This window comes from Apus apus, chromosome 2, assembly GCF_020740795.1.
Source record: "Apus apus isolate bApuApu2 chromosome 2, bApuApu2.pri.cur, whole genome shotgun sequence".
In the NCBI taxonomy this organism is placed as follows: Eukaryota; Metazoa; Chordata; class Aves; order Apodiformes; family Apodidae; genus Apus; species Apus apus.
In genome coordinates this window covers 125,254,371-125,263,567 of record NC_067283.1, presented here as the reverse complement: position 1 = coordinate 125,263,567, position 9,197 = coordinate 125,254,371, and positions in this window count along the sequence as shown.

Here is a 9,197-nt window from a genome sequence, read left to right as displayed (position 1 = left end):
ACCATCACTAAATTTACTTGACCTACCTTATCTGTAGCAAAATGCTAAGTCCCCCGAGAGGCCTTTGACTAATTTTCCTAGTAAATTCTTCAACGACACATAAACAACCAAGGTTTCTTTCACAATTCACTCATTTTACAAATACTATATCATTTTCAACCTTTAGAGATTATATTAAAACTCCCCTAAAGCTTAGCATATTGAGTAAAGAAGCATTTGTACTTTAAAACAGGACCATCTGCATTTCATTAACAGCTTAACCACCATCTTGTCTACAGATAAATACAGCATTATTAAATCTGTTTTTCAGAAAGTAGTTATTACTCTGAGTTCTTAAGTTGCATCAAATTATATTCTTATAATATTCCAAAGCTGTAATTTAAAGAGTTTAAAAAAATAAAGGGAAAGAGCATAAGTATCTTTCTGAGGCAAGTTATTGATGCAGCTTATAATAATGAGGCATAGTTTGTACCTACTTTGCAAAATTTCATTACAGGAAAGAATTGCTCCAATTTTATACAAAAAAGCCCCAACCCATTCAAAATGACAAAATGTGTTTGGATAGAAATTTAAAAAATTCAAGGACGTTTGAACGTTAGCTGTCATTATGGTCCAGTTCACTGTTTATTTCTTTGGTATGCATCTCCTGACCTGTATATAAAATTCATAGTTTCAGAAGTGACATGTGCAAGCCTTGGACAACTGGGGAAAAGGCATATTTCCTGACCTTGTAACCATAGCAACCACTTGCTGATTGGTAGCAGGCAGCCTTTCCATCCTTTTCCACTGAAGGCAAGTATGTGAGATTGCTGGCTTTGTTTGTGGCTCTGGCTTTATTTACATGCAAACATGAATGTCCGCCTTAAATTCCTTCTTCCTTTTTGTTCATTTGTACGCTTTTGTAGAACATTATGTTAGGAGAGAGTAGGAAACAACAGACTCTTATTTCACATTTTCGCCATCAGTTTATCAGAAATATTAAAGCAATAAGTGATTCCATGTTAACACATGCACATACACTTTGAACAAAGTTAGAAAGATAACAGAATTTTGCCATTTGTGTTATTAAGGTGGGCTTTTACAGCAAACAGTAATGTTTTATAATTTATTCCAGGTTGCAGGTAAAAATATATTTTTTTAATGCACTTCAATAGGAAGCTCTTAATAAACAAACATTTCAATCTTTTTCTGCCTTTTTCTTTCCTTCGTTGTTTTGAGAATAAGGAGTAGACTGAGTGAAATGTAAATTATAAAATACTTAAGTGTGGAGCTGCATTGTTCCAGGATTAAGGTTCCAAATTTTCCCTTTGACATCACATTAAATATTTTGGAGGTTCTCAGTCCAACTGAACCCTTTGTTGATAGTAGCCAAAAACACCTCCCCAAAGCCTCAGCTATAGTTATTTTCTGCTATAATTAAAAAAAAAAAAAAAAAAAGGTATTATTCAGCTTGATATATAACCTGTTTGAGAGTGGCACAGACTAAACATGCATGGACACATTTTTCTCTTATCCTGAAAGAGGCTATGTCTCTAGGTCAGGACTGCTGTTAATGATAGGGAGGTAAAAGGGAAGTCCACTTAGCCAATGTCTTGCTTACACTATTATAAAGTGTGCACTAACGAAAGAAAGCACTTCATGATATTCCATTTCTAACCATATCATTTGAGAAAAAAGAATTTATTTTCTTACCTGTGAATAGTATACAACATGCTTTTTATTTAATGGGTAAAATCAGCACATAAAAGAATTTTTGAGTAATTGTTTTCTAGTTAACTAGCATTTTTACAAGTGTCTTTTATCCACATTAATATGTACTTTATGATTCACACAACTTAAAATTCTTATGTTAAAAAGATTATTCCTGCTTGCGTTTTCTCATTGATTACTTCAGAAATCACTATTAGTAATTACAAAAAGTAGAAGTTATATTAATGCAATAAGAACTTTGTTACAAACGTTGTTACAGAAATACTAGAAGGTAAAAATCCTTCATCTCCTATAAAAGTATTGTTAAAGAATGTTCTAAAGTTTGCATGACTTTACAGACTTCTCATTTTTTTATGCAACACTCCTATCCATGCATACAATCAGATACTAAGAACACAAATAGATTATTTTGTTTTATATATATGCATATATAGATAAACATTTACATGCATATAGTATTCAGTCCATTTGAATATACACGCTGAAAATGTCAAACAATGCATGATAAAGGTTTATGTATTACAAAATATCAAGTAAAATCAGTAAATCATATTTCTAAGTAGTGCTAATATATCTGTTTGCATTAATATATTTAGGGTTCACTTCTGAAAACGTGTGAATTTACTCACAGAACTAGTCAAATTTAAACCAGTTGATATTTTTGCAATTTCAATTATTCATTTGTATATGCTCTGCAGAAATAAGGTCCTTACGTTTAAAATGAGAAATTTAAACTTCACCTTGCTATCAGATCCAATGAAAGAAAACTAATTTCAAGTGTACAAGCCTCTCTCTGGGACCTATTTAAAAATCCTCTTATTTGAAACTCATCTTTTCTTATTTTCCTTCACATGTAAAGGTCATTTTCTAGTGCCCTTAAAAAATACTCCCCAAAGAAATCATGCACCAGAAAAACATTATTTAATACTGAAATAGATTATTTTGCAGTGTATTTAATATTGTAAACAATTAAATTATTTTAATAATATTTTATCAATGAATATAATAATTTACTCTGACCTGGCACAGACATGCATGCTGAGGAAAAAGGTCTCTTCCAAGTATGTAAATTACAATCCCCCAGTAGAATGTGAAAGGAAAAATGGCTTTGTTAATTTTTCAATCCTTTCTTGATATAAACATTAAAAATCACAGGATTTTGAAAGGACAAGTAGCTTAGGTTAGTGAAAGATTTTTCATTTTTTACATAATGGTTGTACTCAGAAGTAATTTGCTTTTACTAGAATGCCGTAAAGTTCTCTCTCAGCTCTGATGTACTGTATAAAACATTTCTTAACTCATTAATGTCAAATATAAATTAGTTTTATGTTGGAATTTTAACAAACCAGACTCTATAGGCAACATAAAAAGCTAGACCATTGTCAGAAATGGTGCAAAGCTGGATGCAAATTCAAACCAGGTGTCATTTACCATAAAAGATATGCACACATAAAAAAAGACAAATTACTCTTTCTTGGATGTCCTGAAAATATTGCTGAATAGTATACAACACTATGAGCAGCTGGAATTTTATAAATTAAAAAAACCCAAAACCTTCCCAACCCCAGCAGTTTTAATTGAGCCAGTGTAAGGTGATGTACCCATATCATTAAAATATTTTTCCTGGATAAAACAATTCTGGACTATGGCTGGTATCCAGCACTGGATTGTCCTGAATATGATTCTTCCCCATGTATATCCTTTGAATATCTGAGCAAGCATGTTGTACTGTATTAATATCATAATTCAAAGGGAAATTTATTAAACCTCCCCCCTCTCAGTATTCCCATCATAGCTAAAAGTTGCAAATTCTGTATGGCAGAACCTAGACAGTAATATCAAATTTTAATAACAATTTCTCTTCTTCAGTCAGTGCTATACTGAAGAAAAGCATAAATTGCTGTGACTGACCGTTAGTTGTTAGAGAAGCAATCTGACTTCTCCACACCCTTATTTCAGTGTATCTGCTCTGTCCCTCAGCTGTATTAATGATAGCATGAAAGGTCACATGATAAACGAGTGACAAAAATATCAAAACATATTAGCCTGTAGCTTTGTTATCAGTGTATGGCAGAGATGACAGAAAATTGTATTTTTCCCCTGAATAATTTTGTGTTACATTTTGCTGGCTAGGCAGAGTGAATTAGCGAGAAATTTCTGCCTCTGACTGTTTGTCTCTTTTTCTGACATACTTGAAGTAATAATATACATTAATAATAGGGAGTAGGCACAGGGAAGAGGTAAGAATTCAGGAGCAGACTGTCTGTTTCAATTCTACAAGGTGCTATCCTTGTTTCTTTCATAATACAAATTTTGTTGAAAAATATGCGCAGCATTGAATGTTATTAACGCTACTGATAATGATCTGCTGTATATCATGGATATAGTAAATGAAAAACAAATGAAAAAGAGAACTAGAAAAATAACTTTAAAACACAAGGTTACATTTCCACCCAGCTGTACTTCTCACCACTGCAAATGCATACTCGCTAATTGAATAAAGGCAAGTATCAACAATGCTTGATCCAGCTTGTTGTAATGGAGCCCTAGTAATTATGAATTAGAGACAGATATTACTTCTGCTGGTTTAAAGGCTGGCAGGAGTTGCAGACCCTGGGGAGATGAGGTTAGCAATCTTTGAAAGAGAAAATAGAAATTGGTGGGAGCTTAGTATCTTATGGCCTATCAGTCCCCATGGTCAGGAGTTAAAGTCATGCCATATCCAAGCTCCCTTTGCTGCTGGCAAACAGCATCACTGGCAACTCAGTCCTTAAGCTCTTAGCAGACCAAAAGCTGTTGAATAGAACCATTATGAAAGGCACAAAAAGAGGTTCATAAGGCAAACATGAAAACCTATATAATTAAAACCCTAATAAACTGACAGCATGCACATATATATGTAGTACTAAAGATTTAATGCAATACATGTGAAGTATGAATAGAAAATGGGTATACTAATTTCAATGACCCGGAAGTATTGGAAAAAAAAAAATTCAGAAGGTCTCTGAATATTTACCAAATTTTTAAACCGATCTTTAAAAACTTTTTAAAGCGTTTGGTTAACATTTTATCTGCATTATTAGTAATTTTCATACACCTCCATTATTCTAATTTCCATCTGAGAACAGAACTGCAGAAATACTTCTGAAAAAAAAAAAAAAAAAAATTGTTGCACTATTTATGATCTGACTCAGAGAAGAAAATACCAGGAATCTCATATGAGAACATCATTCTCATGAGATTTCTAACCAATTTTACAGATCAACACAATCTGAATAGTTTGAATCTATTTCCGAACTCCAAACCTTTTGAGATGTATGTCTTACCACAAATGCCTTGTTATATTGTGCAGAAACTGCAAGTGAATAAGAGAGTATGATATATCCTTCAGAAACTGTGAGTGAGCAAGAAGGTAGTAAAGCCTGGAATCCTATCTAAATTGTCCAATTTACTGGTCATTATTTTATTTTATTTTTCTTTTATTTTCCTTTTTTTGTTTGTTTGTTTGCTTGTTTTGGATTTTCTTTGTTTTTCTTTTTGTTTCAAACAGTTACATATATATGTGTGTGTGTGTGTGTGTGCTTATATGTATGCATATGCATTAGTGTATAACTGTAAATAAACCCCTTCTATTATTCATGTACAAAGATTAACATCTATTAGTCAAGGCACTCTGCAAACAGACAAGAAGTACCAACCTTTGCCCCAAAGAATTTACAGCCTAAATAATTCTTATTTGTGGTTTTAGTGCTCTACCGTACAATACATTCCAGAGAGTGACTATGTATAAGAAACTGCATCATGCCACCCCTGTCCTAAAAATTCTCTATGTTCCTGCAATGCCTGGTACTTTTTAGCTAGCGTTCAAGTTCCTTTCCTCTTGCTTTTACCATATCTCATACATCTTTGCAATATTTATATCCAGCCCAATACCACTGCTCCAGGATCCAATTTATACTTACAGGTAATCAAAAGTCAGGGCTCTGTTTGGGTTACCTCAGTAAATCTATATTCAACTTCTTTGTGTCCTTCTACTGCCTTTCTCATATCCTTGTCCCCAGAGTAAAGCTGGTTTGATTCTTTTAAATAACTAAAATATATATTTTTTTTTTACTAGACTGGTTTCACTCTTTGGCATCTCTTGAGTCTCCTCCTCTCGCTCTTGCTCTGCTTCAGAGTTTATGGTGTTTTACAAAATCTATAAGAACTTACACACTCAAGAAAGCTGAAAATTACTGAAAGCTTTTTTCCTTTCTATTTTGTTTTGTTGAATTAATCACTTTATGTTTTGTATTTTGATCTGGAGCCCTTCAGCATTTCCAGACAGCCTCTATGCAAAGTGCAGTGTGAGTACATTACATACACAACTATGTTTATTTTCATTCTCAGCTTCAAAGGATAGTGGTCAAATTATCCTGACCAAAAATAAGACACTTAGCTTTTATAATAAAATTACTGGAAAATTTATGAGAAAAAAATTAGAAGACAAATCTTATCATCATCAGAAAGCACCTGATTCTACTGTGTACATATTTATACTGCAGAAATGCCACTGAATGTGTGGAGGTGAAGTAATGCTCATGGTATAGACATAAGCATAAGAGACTGAAGAACTGGAATCCCAAAAGTATGCAATCTGAGAATACAGTCAGCTATCTCTGGGTTGTTCTGTAAATGGAGAAGGACAATTCCAGGTTACTATGCATTTCATCTCTATAGTAAATGTCTAAATTACATGAGACAACCCCCAGAAAATTTGTATTTCTCTCCACTGACTAAAGACAGATGACCACCTGAGATGTTAGCACAAGATGAGACAAATTCTTAGACTATGTATTCTTTGTTTGTCATCATCTTCATATTTGTGGCGGTGAGGACAAAGAGGGAAAAAAAAAAAAAGTCCACAGTAAGATTAATAATAATTTGCAGTGCTTCATTTTCACCAAATAATCTTTGAATAACTTCCATCATCTAAGTTCTATAACAGTCATATTTTCCAGTATTTACCACACTTTTTTTCTTGTACATCTTGTTAGTCAAAAAATGAATAACAGATATGAATGAACTCAATAATGCCCCGTATACCTTAGTTGCACTGAAGTGCTACACTCACATATTTGCATATTTTTTAAAGAAAGTATTTTGAATGTTATACCTCTGACATTTTATTTACTGTGGTTTTTGTAGCAGCAGTAAATTAAGCCATTTGTTTGACCACGTGACCACTTGGTATAACTGAAGCCTAAATTGATCCTCAAGGACTTAAAAAAAGGCCCAAAATTTTCCTTTCTCACAAATACCCTTTAACCTCACTGTCCAGGCCACTTAAAAACTGACCTGCATCACCACTTTTTATTTATAGAATTGCTGATTCTTGTTTAAATCCTCTGTTTAACCTACTTTGTGCCCTCCTTGGAGATCTCTTTTGTCTAGCACATGAAGTTAACAGTCAAATGTCTGAATATACAGAGAGACATCTTTAATCTTTTTTTACAGAGTCTCCTGATTTTTAAGAACTTCTCATCCCTAGAAATAATGTGTGGCTTTACTATTAAACTTTTCATCTCACAGGGTGGAATCCTGAGTTTATTCTACATGGCCACACAGTCATAATGATGGATAAGTCTTTTATTAGCTTGAATCATCATAGTTGGATTGCAACAAATTTTAGTCAGGATCCATACAGTTGTTTTACTCCAACTCTTTTGCAGGTCAAGTTGCCCTCTAAATACTTGTCTTTTTGTCTTTTAGTCTCTGTGGCTCCACCAGGCCATGTTACAAATCAAGTGATTTGACGGCATGAGTGGTGACTCAAAACAGTTCAATGTAGGCCTATTCAAGTAACCTTTTGAAACTACTTGGCAAGTTAGAAAGGGTTTACCGTAGAATTTCCATATTTTTCTTTTAAATAGATCTATCTGCTCATGGAAGTTCTTAGGATTTCATACAGTGAAAAACCATGAGCCCATACTTGGTCTCAGGAATCTTTTGATTTGTATAAGCTGTTGCCAAATAATTTTGAACTTTGCACAATTAGTTTCAGTTTCCTGATATTTGCATACTGAAAGAAAATTATATATGCTGATTATAAACTAGCAAATTGCCAGTCTGTCACATTTTCCTTTTTGTCTCACATGTCCACACACAAAATCAAATCTACTTAGGATATGAAAGCCCTGGTTCTATGTTTTATATCTGAATTTCTGTATGCTAGCAGAACAGTTAGATAACAGAGATATTCTGCTGAATGTTTGTAATGTGCAGTTGGTGCACAGAGTGAGATGTTGTTTCTCTCACTGCCACTTCCCCACAGGCAAGGCTGCTGCCACCACTGCTGCTGCTGCAAAAACTAAGGCTTCTCCAATTTGATCCAAATGAGTAAAAGTTAATCTTGTAACAATGCAATCAACCTGGTTTTGAACACGTCCAGGGATGGTACTTCCACAACTTCCCTAGGCAACCAGTTCCAGTGTCCCGCCACCCTCACACTATAGAATTTCTTCCAAATGTCTAACCTAAATCTAGCCTCTTCCAGTTTTGATCCATTACCTTTTGTCCTCCCTGCAAAAAGTCCTTCCCTGGCTTTCCTGAGGGGCCCCTTCATGTACTGGAAGGCCACTATAAGGTCTCCTCGGAGCCTTCTCTTCTCCAGGCTGAGGAGCCCTGACACTCTTAGCCTGTCTTCATAGGAGAGGTGCTCCAGCCTTCAGATGACCTTCATGGCCCTTCTTTGGACTGTCTCCATGAGCTCCATGTCCTTCTTATGTTGGGGGCTCCAGAACTGGACACAGTACTCCATCTGGGGTCTCATGAGAGCTGAGTAAAGGGGGAGAATCACCTCCCTTGACCTGCTGATCACACTTCTTTTGATGCAGCCTAGGACATGGTTGGCTTTCTGGGCTACAAGCACACATTGCCAGCTCATTCTGAGCTTCTCATCCACCATCACCCCCAAGTCCTTCTCCTCCAGACTATTTTAGCCAGTGTAGGCTGAAAAATTACTGTGTGGCTGTTATTGTTTGGGAGACCCTGGCACAGTGTTGGACACCTATAGAGAGAGAGGGTCCTTAGGACCTTGAAAGACTGGAAAGGGTCAGTATTCCCACCCACTTCCTGTCACCATCTATAAAAGCCAGGAGAGCTGGAAGCGAGGCCCTTCTCCCTTCCTGCTCCTTTCTCACTGCTGGGGCTGGTGTTGGTTCCTTTGATTTCCCACGTGCTCGCTCCAGAATCCAAGAGTATCGGGTGCTGGGAGGAGCTGTGGACCTCTCCCCTGGAGCAGCTCTGCCCTTCCCATATCCCTGCCATCACTGAGATCGTTTTTGTGTATAGATACTTACCTGTTCTTCCCCCACATTTTACTATTTTACCTTGTGTTATAGTAAATTTGTTTGTAGTTTCAATTGCCAAAGTTTAAGTCTCTCTCTTCTTATTCCCCTTCTCTCTTCCCTTGGGAGGGTGGAGGGGGGAATAATAAAGAGCAATTC